Source organism: Monodelphis domestica, chromosome 5, assembly GCF_027887165.1.
Source record: "Monodelphis domestica isolate mMonDom1 chromosome 5, mMonDom1.pri, whole genome shotgun sequence".
In the NCBI taxonomy this organism is placed as follows: Eukaryota; Metazoa; Chordata; class Mammalia; order Didelphimorphia; family Didelphidae; genus Monodelphis; species Monodelphis domestica.
This window is the reverse complement of record NC_077231.1, coordinates 23,067,731-23,087,125: the sequence shown is the minus strand read 5'-3', so window position 1 is coordinate 23,087,125 and position 19,395 is coordinate 23,067,731.

Genomic DNA, 19,395 nt, shown 5'->3' with positions numbered 1-19,395 from the left:
ATACATTATCTGCACTGTCTTCATTAGACAAAGATTGAGATTGCCAGATAGAGAGATATGATAACCGAGAGAAGAAGCCATTTAAGAAAGAATTTTATTAACAGAATGTCACAGAGCAGGAAGGTAAAACAATTATGATTACTATTGTCTCACCAAGGAATGAACAGCAATGGATAGAAAAAGAATACAGAAATTTATGGAATGCAATCCAGCTAAGATGTGTATATATGTATACATATATACACATTTAATCTTGAGAATATTTATAGTTAAAACAGAACTGATAACAATAGATATAAGTGGAGCATGTTTTAATATTATCATAGCTATCTTCCTCATTCATTACAATATTTTCTAATTCTTCAGTAGTAAAAGTAGAAATAGCAATTAAGAAAATGAAGGAAATATTAAGAGTTGGGGTCAGACAGGGTACAAAAAAAGGAATCAGCACAGGGGGCAATATCATCTTGGAAAGAAAAGATCAACAATAATAAAAGTTTAAAATAAAGCAAAAAAAACAAGAAAAATGAAATAAATATAAGCTATGGACTGTGACACCTGTGTCATCAACAATTCCCATTCATAAATTGTTTTGATTTTATCCATAATTTTTTAAAATTTAATTGTTATTGCATGCAAGTCACCTGACTTGTGTTTCACAAGAATACTTTCTCTACTATCACTCGACTTAAAGATTATCACAAGAATATTCCTCTTCCTCTAACTTCAGTGTCTCCAAAGCTTCCTCCTCTAAGGAGAAAGCAGGTCTTTCAATCTATTTACTCTTGTTTTTTCTGTTGTTTTTTTTTCCACTCCCTTTAAATTGTTTATTAGCTGTGAGAAACCAAACTCCTGAGTCTTTGGCTACTGATAGAATTGATTCTGGGTTGTTTTCTAACCACATGAATTCCCAAATAAATTGTTTATTTGGATGAAACTAATTTTCATTTCATTTCACTTCACCTGAAAAAGAGTTGATCAAATAAACATTAAAATGATTTTTTCCTACCTTCAGATATCTAGAATATATTAAGAGAAGGATTCACTTCAAGATCAAGACTTTCCTTGATGAAAGTATGAAAAGAGATCAGACAGGCCTCTTCCTTCTCCCCTTCCACAGCTGACAAGCTGTTTCACTGGGTTATACATATAACATTGTTCAAAACCTATTTCCATGTTATTCATATTTGCAATCCTTTAACATTAAAACCCTAATCATATACACATTGAACTACGTTATTGATCACGTTTTACTTTTGCATTTTTACTCCCACAGTTCTTTCTCTGGATGTGGATAGCATTCTTTCTCCTAAGTCTCTCCAAATTGTCCTGGTTCATTGCACTGCCGCTAGTAGAGAAGTTCATTACATTCGATTGTGCCACAGTGTATCAGTTTGTGTACAATGTTCTCCTTGTTCTGCTCCTCTCATTCTGTATCACTTCCTGGAGGTTGTTCCTGTCTCCATGGAATTCCTCCACTTTATTATTCCTTTTAACACAATAGTATTCCATCACCAACACATACCACAATTCCTTCAGCCATTCCCCAATTGATGGGCATCCCCTCATTTTCCAATTTTTTGCCACTACAAAGAGCGCAGCTACGAATATTCTTGTACAAGTCTTTTTCCTTATTATCTCTTTGGGGTACAAGCCCAGCAGTGCTATGGCTGGATCAAAGGGCAGACAGTCTTTTAGTGCCCTTTGGGCATAGTTCCAAACTGCCCTCCAGAATGGCTGTATCAATTCACAACTCCACCAGCAGTGTATTAGTGTCCTAATTTTGCACAAACCCCACCAACATTTGTCACTTTCCTTTGCTGCCATAGTGGCCAGTCTGCTGGTTTTAAGGAGGTACCTCAGAGTTGTTTTAATTTGCATTTCTCTAATCAGGAGGGATTCAGAACACTTTTTCATATGCTTATGATAATTTTGATTTCTTCATGTGAAAATTGTATATTCATGTCCCTTATTTGTTGATTGGGGAATGGTTTGCTTTTTTTTTTTTTGTAGATTTGACTTAGTTCCTTATATATTTGGGAAAATTAAACCTGTGACAGAGAGTTTTATCATTATTAAATTTTTCCCCCATTTGTTGCTTTCCTTCTAATTTTGGTTGCATTGGTTTTGTTTGTACAAAACCTTTTAATTTGGTATAATCAAAGTCATTCATTTTACATTTTGTAATATTCTCTATCTCTTGCTTTGTCTTAAATTCCTTCCTTTCCCACAGATCTGGTGGGTATACTATTCTATGCTCACCCAATTTATGATTTCACTCTTTATATTTAAGTCATTTACCCAGGTTGAACTTATCTTAGTATAGGGTGTAAGATGTTGATCTCAGCCTAGTTTTTCACATACTGTTTTCAAATTTCCCAGCAGTTTTTGTCAAATAGTGAGTTCCTGTCCCCAAAGCTAGGATCTTTGGGTTTACTGAGCACTAGCTGCTGAGGTTATTTACCCTTAGTCTTTTCCCCACCCTTCTGTCTTAGTCAATACCATATTGTTTTGATGACCACTGTACAGTTTAAGATCTGGTTCTGCTAGGTCCCCATCCTTCACATTGTTTTTCATTATCTCCTTTGATATTCTTGATCTTTTGTTCTTCCAGATGAACTTTGCTATAATTTTTTCTAATTCTATAAAAAAGTTTTTGGTAGTTTGATAGATATGACACTGTATAAGTAGATTAATTTGGGTAGGAGTGCCATTTTTATAATATTAGCTCATCCTACCCATGAGCAAATAATGTTTTTCTAATTACTTAGATCTAGTTTTAATTGTGTGAAAAGTGTTTTATAGTTGACTTCATATAATTCCTGTGAAACTCTGAAGACTTTAAATAACTCCAAGGTCTTTTTCTTTATGTCTTTGTCTCTCTTCTCTCTCTTTTTCTCTGTCTGCTCTCTCCAATTATTTTATTCTCACTCTTTTGCCTTAATTTCTGATTTCCAATTTTATCACTCAACTGCAACTACTCTCTTTAAAGTTGCCAATGTTCTCTAAATTTTTCAATTGGTAATTTATTCTCTGTCAATATCTTTCTTGATTCATCAGCTACAAGTGGGGCTGCGAATTATTCTCTCATCCTGGATTGTTTCTCCTTTTTGAGTTTTAATGACCATGTACCTTCTTGGTTCTTAGTCATGGCCAACAATTCCTTCTAAGACTTCTTAGTTGGTTCATCATCCACCTCACACCCCTGAAAGTTAAGTGTCTGTCCTGAGGTTTCTTCTCTTTTCTCTTTTTATTGCTGTCTTGGTGATCTCATCAACTTCCATATGTTAAATTATAATAGCTATACTGACACAGATTTGTATATGTCTCTCTTGAATTTCTGATTGATGTTATCACTTGCCTATTGCCCAATTGAAACTGAATGTTCTGGGGGTACTTCAAACTCAACATGACCAAAACAGAACTTGTTATATCCCACTTCCCATATATCCTAATTCAATATTTTTCCAAACTTCCTTATTAAAGACATTCTAATTTTCTAGTCATAGGATCATATACTTAGAGCTAAAAAGGATCTTAGATGAGCTCAATTCATTTTACAGATAAAGAAACTGAGACTGAGGAAATTTGGTACTTGTCTAGGGTTACACAGTAAATATCTGATACATGATCCAAACTCAGATCTACTCTACTACAAATCCAGCACTCTATCATATTACCTAACTACCTTTTTCAGGTTTTAACCAGTATTAAATTCAACCCCGCATTCCTCTTCAACTTGCATATTGTGACAAGGGAATCACTTTAAAAGACTGATATATATTAATTTAAGGTCGCCAAGGAATCAGCTATGTAATTCCTAAATGAAAAACTCAAGTCAGCCGTCAGCCTTTTTTGGAGTTTAATTACAATAGGAGTAAGAAAGGAATTAGAGATAGAGAGAGAGAAAAAGGGAGAGAAGGGAATAGGGCTTAAATACCCCTTCTGTTTAGGCTGGGCCAAAAGGCCCAAGCCCTTAGATAGCTGGGGCAAAGAAAAGAGATCAGTCCCTATTACTCACGTGTCCAAAATGGAGAAACAGTCTCAGAGGCCCCCACCTTCAGCTTCCTTCAGAGCAAGCCTTCTCAGAGCCCACAGGAACCACACCGACCAAGACTCCTCTACCTCCCTCTGGAGTCTTCAGACCCCCTATCTTTAAGGAAACCATCCAACTTCCTCCCCTCAGTTCTCCCATCTACCAATCACTCTTCATCAATTTCCCTGTGCCAATGGAGGCTCTAGCTTAACCCAGGACCGCCCAGAGGTTTCTGGCTTTTGCACATGTCTGTTGAAGGTCATATTTTCAAATGATTAAATCTTTACTCCTTTGCTACAGCCCTTTCTAAATCCTGTTAACTTGAGTATGGTAGAGATTGGAATAATTAAATTTTGATCTAGGCTGCAGCCCTTACTCAATCCTATTAGGACTGAATAGGGTGGAGATTTATTCCAAGTATCTCCATTGTATCAATTCTAAAATCAATCAAGACTCAAAGAAATTCCTGTTCTATGCTTAAGCATAGGTCAAAGTCCTTTCCATTGTTCAGCAAAGGGTTTCTGTCCTAAAGTAATCTTAAGAAGGGAAGAGAAGGAACCTCCCATGCCAATGGAGTTCCCATTCCAATAGACTATCAGTAAGAAATTTTCCAAGTATGAAATATCCCAATGGTGAATTTTCCAACATTTATAAGTCTAAGGAAATTTGAGGTTTACAATATCCAGCCAGTTGCAAAATTTTGCCATTTCTACCTCCATAGTCTTTCTCCACCTGCTTTCTTTAATCACAGTTACCATTTAAATCAACAACCATTGCATTTCTCATCACCACATGTCTTGCTTAGATTATTGCAGCAGCTTCCTAATTGGTCCCCTGAGCTCAAGTCTCTGCCCCCCAGTGATTTTCCTCAAACATAGATCTAACCATTTTGCTCCCCTTTTCAATAAACTCCAGACACTATTGTTTCTAGGGTCAAATATGAAGTCCTTTGATTAGTGTTTAGCCCTTCAAAACCAAACCCAACACTTTTCTCCCAGAATCAATGAACTTTACCTCTTCCATACTCTAATTCAGCCAAAATGACCTTCTCTCTAGTCATTGCTTATTATTCCATCTCCAATCTCCATATGTTTGTACTGGAATGTACTCCCTTTTGAGGCCTGATTTATAAAATCCCTCTACTATCCAACTCTATTTCTCCTTCCAGACACCATGCAAGCTCCAGTTTTACTTGAAGTCTCTCTTGATACCCTCAATTTCTATTGCTCTTCTTCCCAAACTACCTTGTACTTTACATATATTCTGCATATACTTATATAATATTGTTTTCTATTAAAGAGTAAACTAACTCCTTGAAAGTATGATTAGTTCATTCCCTCTTTGTATGCCTAGTGAAAAGTGTCTGGTAATATAATGGAAGGGAAAAAAGGAATATACAAAGGAAGGTAGAAAGGAAAGAGTGAGGAAGGAAGGAGAGGAGGGAGAAAGAAAAAACAGAAGGGAGGAAAGAAAGAAGGAAGAAAAGAAGAGGAAGGAAGAAAGTAAATATTTATGCATCTACTCTGTGCCGTTCACAATGTTAAATGCCTTAGAAATAAGATCTCATTTAATCTTCCCCACAAGTCTGTGCTGCAAATGCTGTTATTATCCCCATTTCAGAATTGAAAAAAAAATGAGGTAGAGGTTAAGTAACTTGCTAGAAGTCACATAGCTAGTAAGTGTCTGAGGCTAGTTTTTAAACCAGGTCTTCTTGCCTCCAAGTCCAACATTCCATCATTGTATCTCCCATGTACCTCTAAGCACTTAATAAATACATGCTGATTAACTGATATATTAATGGAGAAATCCATGGTTTAGGAGAACAGGAGTAGTCAAAGTTTGCTACATTATATAGGTGTTTATAGGCTCTGATTTTTTAAAGTGCACTTAAGTATGAATGCTCTAAAGGAGTAGAAATGTCATTGAAGAAAGCAAAGAAGGAATATCTAGTGGTTTAGTGTTCATTTTCTTTCTTAATAATAAGAAAAAATTCCTTCAATCTTTATGACATAAAAAAGAAAGATTTCAAATTTGCTACTTAAAAAGCTACAGGTATCATTTCTGTTTGCCAGTGCAAATGTTCTAATGTAGGACCCAAAGGACTCTCATTTATCATATTCCATTCAATGAGTCTCTCAGAAACACTATAGTGCACCAGGAATCTTCCTCCTCTTAAAGCCTCGTTACTCTGTTAAAATATCACTTTTGCTAATAGTTCTCACTTTTTACAACTCCTATTTTCCTGTCAATTTTCCAGCCATACCTCCTGCCACTCCATTTGTGACAAGTAAGTATTAAATGATATTGTGGGATGGAATTGGTGAGGGTGAGACATAAGCAGTTAGAAGATAGAGATTGACTAGGAAGAAAATGCATGCTCTCCCAAAATAAGAGATTAGTTCTTAAACTGATTCGGTTCTTCCAGATAAATTTCAACAGTGTTACTAACAATTCTTTAATGTCTTTTTTCGTGAAACTTTTAAGTACATTTTTATTTCTCTGGCTTCCATAAAAGAAGCTACAAATGAGACTTTTCTTGTTTGAAGTAATATTTTATTTGTAGTATCTTCAAGAGGATAATGTTGGTGCAGAGTAGAACAATAAAAATCCCTTCATTATACTGCAGTATATTTAAGTTTTTCTGATTATATCTGAAATCCACCCTGGAGAACATATATAAAATACTCCTGAAGTTTCAGACTCTTGGTTTCTATGGAATCAATCTCTAGCAACAATGTACATAAGTCTTACAGAATTTAAAAATATTGGTCCAAACGCTTTTAAAAGTAATACAATTTGTGGAGTATATTGGAAAGAATTCTGTACAAGTAGCCAAAAGACCTGGTTTGAATCCAAGCTTTGCTATTCCCTACTGAATCATAAAATTTTAGAGCTATAAGAGAGCTTGACAGGCCATCTCATTCAACCCCATCATTTTACAGTAGAGGAAACTAAGACCCAGAGAGGTCCCTGAGTTGAATTTCATCTGTGCATCAATACTGGTGCTTCCCCACTCCTTCCAAAATTGTACCCTTCATGGAAAGCTGTCCTAAAGTATGCCTTAAGCTTTTCAGGGAATTGAGCTCCTCAGCTTTGGAACTCCCTTGTTGCATCCAAGCTCTCTCTCTGTCTCTGTCTCTTCTTCTCTTTTCCTCCTCCTCCTCCTCCTCCTCCTCCTCCTCCTCCTTCTTCTTCTTCTTCTTCTTCTTCTTCTTCTTCTTCTTCTTCTTCTTCTTCTTCTTCTTCTTCTTCTTCTTCTTCTTCTTCTTCTTCTTCTTCTTCTTCTTCTTCTTCTTCTTCTTCTTCTTCTTCTTCTTCTTCTTCTTCTTCTTCTTCTTCTTCTTCTTCTTCTTCTTCTTCTTCTTCTTCTTCTTCTCTCTGTCTCTCCCACTCCTCCTCCCCATATCTCTCTCCCCAACTCTCTCTAATATACATACACATTTATATGTATATACATTCAAATATATATCCATGTTACATTTTAAAGTTTAATCTGCATTATTGTACTTTTATCCATAATTTTTAAAAGTGGAGACAATCAACAAAACTGTAAACCAAGCTGTAATGTGTAGTTTTTATCGTAAGTCAGTTCCAAGTATAGTTCCAAGGAGTATAGTAAATGATTGCACTAGAAATTTAACAAGTGACTTTCTTGAGCTTGTCTGAGCTGACCCCAGCATACTCTTGGCCCAGGCAACACTTTATATGTTATGTAGTTGTCTAAATAGATCAATTTGCCTCTTTCTGTGCCCACTGTCCTGCTTTCCTCTGAATGGAACAGTGTCCTTTCCACCATACTTCCAACAATTATATCATAAATTTCTTGAGTGGCTCATCTCTCAGCTTCAAAACTTCTTCCCTGGAGCTGAGCTATTTTAATGAATGGAGAGTGAGTTAGCGAGTACAAACTCACCTAATCCAGTATGTCATGACCATGCTTTGTATCTCAATTAATGATTATTTTGCCATCTTCCATGTTGACGTGCACACATGCTCACACATGCATTTTCACCCCTTCCTCCAGGAACAGTAAACATACCATTACTATCTTTGCCTCCAAGATGGGCTTTCAACTGACTGTCTTACAGATCACTTCAGCATTGCTTTGACTCACCAGACCAATGATCTCTTCCCTGGTAACCACTGCAATACATGTGCTGTCTTATTCCTTTAGAATATATACTTCTTGATGTCAAAAACTCTCATTTTTGTATTTGACTTCTATTGTTTGGCAGTGTCTACTATGTAAAAAGTTCTTTATACTTCCATACCACCATTAATTTATTCATTCTTTGTCTATTACCATAGAATTTTTTAGTGACAAACAGATCTCACAGCATCTCTCCACCTAAAACTGGTTTCCATTGAATTTTCTTATCTATACATTTTTTTCTGAATGTTTTTCCTGGAGTAACTTTAGCATCATCAATAATAGTTCATATCCTTAATGATTAAGAAAAACACTTGCAAATTCTATGGATACTCATTTAAAAAATCTTGAACTCTAGAGAAAAAGCCTCAAAAATCTAACTAGTATTGGTATAAAAAAAAGATCTTGAAGATGCTCATATCTTCTTCACATTTTGTTGATGAGACATCTCAGGGGTAGGGAGTTTAACTGAATTAATGAAAGTTACATGAATAGTATATAGTGGAGATGACTTGAGGCAATTTCTTAATGATGAGATGAAGATGACAAAGGAATCTAAGAATTACCAATAAAGATATCCATGTTTATGTATTTTATGTGTATAGAGTAGATTATTACTCAACTCCTGTCTTGCTTCTGTCTTCTATGCCTAATAATTAGATTGAAGAACAAAAAAGACTTAAAAAATTGAGTTAGACACTTCCCAGCTGTGTGACCCTGGGCAAGTCACTTGACCCCCATGGCCTAGCCCTTACCACTCTTCTGCCTTGGAACCAATACACAGTATTGGCTCCAAGATGGAAGGTGAGGGTTTAAAAAAAAAATTGACTTAGTGAGAGAGCACCCAGCTTCTTGTGACTAACTTAACTCATCCAGCTCAGGTAAATTACGACTTTGAATACTGAAACAATGAGAGTGCTGAGTCACTGAACAGCTGTGGAAAATGCAAAATATAACAAGATTAATGAAGTGCCAATATTGTCCAGGCAAGTAATCATTGATAAATGAGGAGGGAATAGTCTATAAACTCACTATAGTGAGCTTATAGTGAGTTTGTTTTGTGTTTGTTTGTGAGTTTGACTTGTAAAACTGGAAAAATTAAAGAGCAGATCTATTAAATACACACACACACACACACACACACACACACACACACACACACACACACACACACACACCTCTATGACCTTATCAGGAACAGTCTGTGTCCTGATTAATCTCTAGTAAAATATTTTAAATACTTATTATGATGAAGGTTGAACTGCCTTCTTTGTTCTAGGTACATACTTACTTTAAATGATGACTTTAAAACACTTCAGCTCCAGAAATGCACATTCATTTTTTTTTAAATTGAAGCCATTTTCAGACAATTTTTTAAAAGGCAAGACTATCAGGATATAGCTATTTTCATTTAAATCAGGCTAATTGACATAACATTAAAATGTTGCATATGCAGAACCTAAAATCACTTAATGTTGAATGTTCTTTATTGTGGTTGATTACAAAGTTAGTAAGGGTATAAAAAGGGTTTTAAACATTTAAGCTTCAAGAAAAAAAAAACTAACCAAGAAGAAACTTGTTATATAGTATTGTATATCTCACAGTGAAATTTTCTTTAGTCCCTTTGTTGATGAAAATTCCCTTAGTTTTACAAAATTTTTCCAATTGAATCTGTCTATAAAACTCTTCAGTTCTGGAACACCAAACAAGTTATTGCCACCATACTTTGATGAGAGAGAGTGAGAAAAGGGCCAAAAAAATTGAATTAAGCAAGCTCACTTTTCCCTTGACGCCTTAGGAGATTACAGCTGAAAAGAACTATATTAGTATTCTATAGTGACTAGGGAATAGTTAAACTTTAAATAATGCTTTACGATTTTAAATGGAATTTATATATATATATATATATATATATATATATATATATATATATATCATCCAGTTCCCCTGTGAGTGAGGAAGACATGGATTGTAGTATGGTTTCTGGCATGTACTACTTATATGACTGGACAAGTTATTTAGCTTTCAGGGCAACAGATAAATATCTCAGACTACATATTGTGCAATTTTGCTGGTAAAGGGATTTTCCATAAGAGGATCTACTCATACTTGTAAAATCATAGTTATGAATTTTTTACATGACTGAGAAGACATATAGTTAGTTTTTTCCATTTCCCTTTGGGAAATGATTACTTTCTAAAATAAGTTTATAGGAAGATGGAGTCAAGATGGCAGCATAGAGGCAGTGAAAGTTCAGACCTCTGAAAACCCTTCCTTACTGATTACAAACTAAATGCTTCTAAGGGCCTGAAAATCAAACTTAACAAGACAGAGCCAAGAAACCCTCCTTTTGGACTCAACTTAAAAGGTACATCCCCCCAAAAGCCTGAATTTGAGAGTACTCGGGTTTAAGGGGAAGGAAGACAGAAGGTCCCAGGACACCTCCCCAACCTAGAGCTCTAAGCCTCCAGCAGCAGCTGGAAACTCTGGGTGGACAAGGGTGCTGGGCTGGAGGGAGTACCTTGCAGGCAAAGCTGTACCAGGCTCAGGGCCTCAAACATGGGCAGTTGGGATGCAGTGGAGAAGTACAGAACACAGAGCAGGCAGCCTAGTTGCAGTGACAGATTGCTCCTCCTGCCAGAGGTTTTGGCCTCAGCCTTCAGAGGGCAGGGAAGCTCAAGCTCCAACCCCCCTCCCCCACAGACTGCACTGAGAAATTTGCTGACTAAGCTCCAAAGGGGAAGGCTGACAGAAAAGCCCAAAACAACAGATCCAACAAAAATATGGGAGCAGCAAGAGCACAGGCAACTGCAGAGAGTAAAGAAGGGGTAAATATGATCAAAGAACAGAAAAAGAAAAAAGTAATTACAATCAACAGCTTCTATCCAGGCAATGAACAAAGAGCAAATGCATCATAGAAGGATGAAGGAACACCAAGCAAAAACACAAAAACTCCAGCGAATTGGATACAGGCTTTGGAAGTACTCGAAATACAATTCAAAATACAATTAAGAGAGGCTGAAGACAATTGGGAAAAAGAACTTAAAAAACAGGATAAGTCATCTGGAAATAGAAAACTTGAAAATCTTGAAAGCCAAAATTAATCAGTTTGATAATGAGACAGAGGAGATGTAAGAAGAGGCAAAGAAAAAGAAAGATGAGGCAAAGATGAAAGATGACGTTAAAAAAAATCAGAACAGAAGGAGGATGACCAAAAAGCCAGGGATAAAATCCAGTCTTTAAAAACCAGCATACAACAATTAGAAGCAAGCAACTTCACAAAGCAGCAGGAAACTATAAAACAAACTCAAAAGAATGAAAAAATTGAGGAAAATATAAAGCACCTCATTCACAAAACAGAAGATTTAGAAAATCTTTCCAGGAGTGACAACTTAAGAATCATTGGTCTCCCAGAATACCATGACAAAAGAAAAAGCTTGTAAATCATCGAAGAAAACTATACCAACATTCTAGAACAAGAGGGAAAAGTGAAGATTGAAAGAATCCACAGATCACCTCCTGTACTTAATCCCCAACTGACAACACCCAGGAATTGTATAGACAAATTCAAGAACTATGAGACCAAGGAAAAAATATTACAAGCTGCTAAGAAGTCATTCAGATACAAAGGAACCACAGCGAGGAAAACAGAGGATCTGGCTGCATCTACACAGACGGACCAAAAGCCATGGGATATGATATTCCAGAAAGCAAGGGAACTAGGTCTACAATCAACTAGAACTAGGTCTACCCAGAAAAACTGACTATATTCTTACAGGGGAAAGTATGATCATTTAACAAAATAGAAGAATTCCAAGTATTTTTAAAGACAAGACCAGACTTGAACAGAAAATTTGATGCCCAGACACAGAACTCAAGAGAATGACTAAAAGGTAATTAAGACAGTCTATGATAAGCCAAACAATCCCAGATTTTGGGACCAAAATTCACCATTTGATAAAAAATTCTGGAAAATTTGGAAGACAATATGGGAGAGATTAGGTTTGGATCAAAATCTCACACCCTATACCAAAATAAACTCAGAATGGGTGAATGACTTGAATATAAAGAAGGAAACTATAAGCAAATTAGGTAAACACAGAATACTATACATGTCAGATCTTTGGGAAAGGAAAGATTTTAAAGTCCAACAAGAACTAGAAAAAGTCACAAAATGTAAAATAAGTAATTTTGCTTATATCAAATTAAAAAGTTCTGTACAAACAAAATCAATGCAACCAAAATTAGAAGGGAAGCAACAAATTGGGAAACAATCTTCATAACAAAAACCTCTGACATAGGTCTAATTACTCAAATTTTTAAAGAGGTAAATCAGTTGTACAAAAAATCAAGCCATTCTCTAATTGATAAATGGGCAAGGGACATGAATAGGTAATTTTCAGTTAAAGAAATCAAAACTATTAATAAACCTGGAGGAATCTATGAGAAAAACCACTATCCACATTCAGAGGAAACATTGAGGGAGTAAAAACACCAAAAATCAAAAAAATATCTAACCATATCTACATCTACACATATATGTAAAATATTTAAATTTTATAAATTATAAGCATATTTATTTAAACACAGAGACAAAAGAAACAATATTATAGACTAATATATTAAAGCCAATTTATAAGGGGGTAAGCTGGGTGGCTGAGTGGATTGAGAGGCCGACCCAGAGATAGGAGGTACTGGGTTCAAATATGACCTCAGACATTTCCTAGTCACTTAACCCCCATTGCCTAGCCTTTACCACTCTTCTGCCTTCGAACCAATACCCAGTATTGATTCTAAACCAGAAGGTAAGGGTTAAAAAAAAACACAATTTATAAGTAATCCAATTATCATTTCACATATAACATTTGATGTTAACATCACATTTAAACATTATATATATATATATCATATTTCACATGTAAACACAGAAAATAATTTTTAACAAGGCTTTTGATGTTAATGACAAAGAATCGTTACAAATTTATAGGAATTTGGCAGGGAAGCACAAGATGGAAACCCCATTGCTTATGATAAGTCATGACTCTTACAGTGCAGATTTTCTTGTTATTTGTCTGTTTAGTACTATTTTTAGCAGAAGAAACTGCTTTTCTTTTCACTTTTCTACTATCTAACCTCCTCAGTCTTCAGCTAGGCAAATCTTTTTTCCACTTTTTGGATATATTATTTACAAACCTTTTAAATTCAAATTGCTTTTAGGAATGTTTAGAAAGTGTTGTCTCCATATGAAGAGCAGTACTCTTTAAGGCAGAGAACCTTCAAACTCATCAAAATGGCTATCTTTTGGCTATGCAGAACATCCAAGGCTTATATTAGTTCACCTTGACACTGTTTTTTCCAGTCAGAATGGATCTCAAGCAGCGCTACTCAAGTTGAATCCTTATTGTAGGAAAAATAAAACTAGCCACCTCAATAGGTTGCAAAGCTGTGATGAAGTTCATTCTTCTCAAGCTAGAGGTGGCAGTGAAGAACAACAGTCTTTAAGGATCACCTTTACCCCTTTCTAGTTGCATTTCAATAGAGAACCTGAAGCTTTTGTCTCTCCCACTAGTTAGAAATTGCCTAGCTCCATGTTGGTGAACCTGTGGCACACATTCCAGAGGGGGGCTGTTCCCTTCCCCCCTCTTCATGACTTCCTGAGGACATTTTTCTCATCACCTGATCACCTGTCCCTCTGCCCAGCAGCCCAGTGGGAGTGCTTCCTTCCTCCTCTGTCTGAGGTAAGGTGGGGGGCTCACACGTGGCAAGAGGGTTGTGGTTTGGGCATTTGGTCTCTAAAAGGTTTGCCATCATCAGCTTAGTGGAAGCCTTTTACCAGCTGTCAACTATTCTAGAGTCATAAAGTAGTCATATAAAAACTGACTCATGATAATGCTCTGTAGGTATAGGAGTCTGCAACATAAAACTATTATTGCTTTGGCACTATTTAAACTGTTTATCCATTCTCATATTTCTCTAGTTTTTAAATAAAAGTTCCTTCTCAAAGATGTACTTGGATTGATGCAAAGTGAAATGAGCAGAAGCAGGAGAACATTATACACGGTAACAGCAATATTATAAGAAGACCAATTGTGAATGACGGCTATTCTCAGCAATACAATGATCCAAGACAATTCCAAAGGACTTACCACAAAAAATTCTATATACTTTCAAAGAAAGAACTGATGGAGTCTGACTACGCCTTTGAAGCATACTTTTAAAACTTGATTTTTCTTGTTTTTGTTTTGTTGCTTTTGCATGTCTAATATGGAATTTTAAAAAACCCTTCTCTACTTAAAAAATATGTAAAATTATTCCCTAAAATAAAAACATCAATTTATAACTTTCATAAGGGAATTTGGGTCTTTATATTTAAACCTCACAGTTTATTTCCTTAATAAATATCTTAAATCACATTTTATATGAATATATTTGCAGTTATGGTTAAAATGTTTGCTTTGTTACTTCTTTTACTATCAACATGTTTATCTCCAATAGCAGTAATATCTTATATTCTTTGATATTAATAACCATATTTTAATTCATACAAATAATTTTTGTCATGTTCTTTATCACTAAACTCTTTTAATTAAAGAGAGTCTTAAAGATAATTTGTATCAGGGAAGATGAGGAAACTGGGGTTCAGGAAGCTTAATCAGAGAAGGTATTCTAATTATTTCATCATTCAAATGTTATTGAATGTTCATGTTTTGGAAGCTAGTTTGGATTCACTTGGAGGAGCACGATGATTTTTAATGTTCCCAAGGGATGATTTTTGAGTGAATGTAAGTATCACTAGTCATATATATCCTACTCTCCTCTTATAAGGGAAAATGTTTAAATTTAAAAATTTTAAATATATAACTATATTATCTGTGTTCTAGGCATGAGGTTGAGCTGAGTTTCTCCATTTTGATTTCAATTATTTGATGAAGCAGGAACTTTTATTTTCTTTGAACAAACATCATTAAAAAGTACACTACTGGGGGCAGCTGAGTAGCTCAGTGGATTGAGAGCCAGGCCTACAGATGGGAGGTCCTAGGTTCAAATCTGACAACTGACATTTCCCAGCTGTGTGACCCTGGGCAAGTCACTTAACCCCCATTACCTAGCCCTTATCATTCTTCTGCCTTGTGACCAATACACAGTATCGATTCCAAGACAGAAGATAAGGGTTTATCATTAAAGCTTTTTTTTTAATGAAGTAATCTAGTCTCCTCAGGGAATCATAGTAATCATATTTGTATACATTTCTAGGTAACATCATTAAATCTAGACTGAATGTTTTTTGTTGTAGTCATATAATGCCGTTTAAAAAAGATGTTGAAATACTTTAAAAAAACTACAATAAGAGGGAAAGAAAAGAAATTAGATGGATGAAAAAAAAATTGATCTACTATTGTCCAAGTTGGCAGGGTCAATTAAGTCAACCTCAAGTTTATATTCAAGATCCAGAGTTAGGCTCATCTTTGACTTTGCTTTGGAAAACCAAGTCTGACTACAAAAATTTTTGAATTGTTCAACTTTGACCACAGAGATTTTTAACAAAGATACATGCTAAAATTGGGCATTGAATTCAAATTTTCCTCCATTAAAAATGGGTATTATCCACAACAGCAAGAAAATAACCTACTCAAGGAAATTTGATTATATGATTATTTCCACATTTTTAGAGTCAGAATTATTCCTACCTTGTCTCTTTCTACCATTGTATGATATTAAATACTGTCTCTTGTTAGTCCTACCTCCAAACAGCCAGTGTTTGTCATGAATAATTCTAATAATGCATTTTGTGTCCTTTTGAAACCCATCATTTCATTCAAATTAGGTATCTGCAGCCAACTCATAGAATGTTTCTTTGAAAAATCTATTTCTTAAGATGATGTGAACATTCTATATTTCCTATTAATAAATTAGGTAAAAAAAACACAAAGAAAATTATATTTCTATTTAGTTTATGTTTACAGAAGTAAAAAGACCTAGCTAAGCTTTTAGGACAGTAATCCTGCTCACTTATCTAAGTCAACTAGTAACAAGCTGGGTTATTTTATTCCTGCTTTACCTTTAGCAATCTAAAATTTTCAAGGAAAATTAAGAATAATATTGAAAAAACATAAAAGAATCTAGAATGAAAACATGATGTAAAGGCTAAAGTCAACTAAAGAATTATAAATTTATCCCTATCAGGACAGATCTTAGGACTTCAAATATATTACTTGAGACACTTTCTATGCCATAAGAATAAGGTAGGCAGTGCAATGGATAGAATGTTGTACTTGATGTCAAAAAGGCTCAAGGTTAAATCTTACCTCATATACTTCATAGCAGTGTGATCCTGACCAGGTTATCTAGTCACCTTTATCCTGTTTCCTCCTTTATAAAAGGTAGAAAATAATAGCACCTGTGGCACTATATGTTAAACCATATGTTTTATATGTTAAAAAAGAAAAAAAAAACACCAGAGTTCCCGAGTTAAAATTAACTAGAGCCACTGCTACTCTGAATCTTCTCAGAGTCAAAGACCCCTCCCAGGCACAGGATTGGTCCTTATTGGTCCCGGAAGTAGGGAGCATGGCTTCTCTCCTGCATGGGATTGGTCCATTCAGGACCAATACTACACCAGGGAGTTGGTGGGAGAATGGTCCCACCTCCAGCATGGGATTGGTCCATTCAAGACCAGTCCCACACCAGGAAGTAGAAGGGAGAGACCCCTGGGGCATGCTAGGAGAGGTAGTTCCCCAGCATGCACAATCTTTTAAAACCCACAATATCAAATATATAAACTTTATAGTAATAAAGTATTTTGTGAGTGCTACATTAATGGCTAGCTCTTATAACCATTGAACATTTTCATTCTGTCATTTATGAACGCTTAACTATTTTAATATTGTTAAATACTGATGAACATTTGTTACTATATAGTATTTTAAATAGTGTTGTGTTGTTTTTTTTTTTTTTAATTTTGGACAACTATTGAGTTCTTCTTATGTGTTGGGGCCTCTCTGGGTCGTGGCTCTACTCTAGGTACTTTGAAAGAATTCTTACAAAGTTGACAAAAAGACTATCCCTGAATTCGTGAAACATATTCATGGAACATATTATCTAAAAACACATATGCAGAATTATCAGTAATACCAGGCAGAATGTAATGATTGCCATAAGGGAGATGTCAATAAATTCCTATTGGGATTTAGGAAAGGAAGATATCATATTCAACAGAGAAGATGTATTTCAGCCTTTAAAACCTGTTGGAATTTTAGCAGATGAGAATATTGCAACTGAAGGATAAAGAACTAGTATGAATAGGGACTTCCGGTTAAGATGGCGGCTTAGAGAAAGCTAAAGCTCAGATCTCCGGAAAACCCTTCCCGACCAATCTCAAACGATAAGCTCCTAAGGCGCCGAAATTCAAAACGATCAACAGCACAGACCCTGGGAACCCTCCTCCTGGACCTGGACCCGGTTCAAAAGGTACGGCTCCCCTTAAAAGCCAGAACCCGAGATCACTCGGACCTCAGGGGTAGGAGCGCAGAGTCCAAGGATCCCGGAAGCCGCAGCCGCGCCGGGCTCAGAGAGCAGGGTCTGAGGAACAACAACCCTCAGGGTCTTCTACCCAAGTCCCAGTCCGGGTGAAAGTTACTGCCTGGGGCTTCCGCTGCAAAGAGCCAGTCGGTCAAAGAGCCGGTCGGTCCGGGTGAAAGTTACTGCCTGGGGCCTCCGCTGCAAAGAGCTGGTCAAAACAACAGCAACCCTCAGGGCGGGCAAGACAGCCTCACGGGCTGGATCCTGCTATCCAAGTCTCAGTGAAAGTCTGTGCTCTCGGAGCTTGGGGAAGCTGCAGCCCATCCCCCCGCAGGCCTGCGAAACAGCCTCACGGCCAGCGATTCTGAAGGCAACTTCCGGAAAGCGAGCCGGGGGGAGAGTGTGGCCTCGTGGTCAGACCCTTCCATTCCAGTTCCAGTGAGGCATATTCAGTTTAACCCAGGGAAAGCCCATAGAACTATCTGCCCAGGACTGCCTCTGAACACCAGAAAGAGACAAGAAAAACTAATCCTCCACATTCAGAGATGACAAACTCCACAGAACCACAGAAGCCCCAAAATACCAAGAAAAATAAGAAGAAAGGGGCGACTTTGGACACATTCTATGGAGCCAAAATACAAAATACAGAGCAGACAGAAGATAATATAAAAGAAAATGCTCCAAAACCTTCCAAAGGAAATGGAAACTCTCCACAAACCTATGAAGAATTTGAATCAGAAATGACCAAAAAGATGGAAGCCTTCTGGGAGGAAAAGTTGGAAATAATGCAAAAGAAATTCACGCATCTACAAAACCAGTTTGACCAAACTGTAAAAGAAAACCAGGCTTTAAAGGCCAGAATCAGGCAGCTGGAAGACAACGATCGTGTAAAAGACCAAGAATCAATAAAGCAAAGCCAAAATACCAAGAAATTAGAAGAGAACATAAAATATCTCACCGACAAGGTGATAGATCTGGAAAATAGGGGGAGAAGGGATAATTTAAGAATAATTGGACTCCCAGATAAGCCAGAAATAAACACCAAACTGGACATGGTGATACAAGATATAATCAAAGAAAATTGCCCAGAGATTCTAGAACAAGGGGGCAATACAGCCACTGACAGAGCTCACAGAACACCTTCTACACTAAACCCCCAAAAGACAACTCCCAGGAATGTAATTGCCAAATTCCAAAGCTATCAAACAAAAGAAAAAATCCTACAGGAAGCCAGAAAAAGACAATTTAGATATAAAGGAATGCCAATCAGGGTCACCCAAGACCTTGCAAGTTCTACTCTGAATGATCGTAAGGCATGGAACATGATCTTCAGAAAGGCAAGAGAGCTGGGTCTCCAACCAAGAATCAGCTACCCAGCAAAACTGACTATATACTTCCAAGGGAAAGTATGGGCATTCAACAAAATAGAAGACTTCCAACTTTTTGCAAAGAAAAGACCAGAGCTCTGTGGAAAGTTTGATACCGAAAATCAAAGAGCAAGGAATACCTGAAAAGGTAAATATTAAGGAAAGGGGAAAATGTTATCTTCTTCTTTTACTCAAACTCTCTTCTATAAGGACTACATTTATATCAACCTATGTATACTAACATGTGGGGAAAATGTAATGTATAAATAGGGGGTAAAGAAAGACCAAATAGAATAATCATTCTCACACAAAGATTCACATGG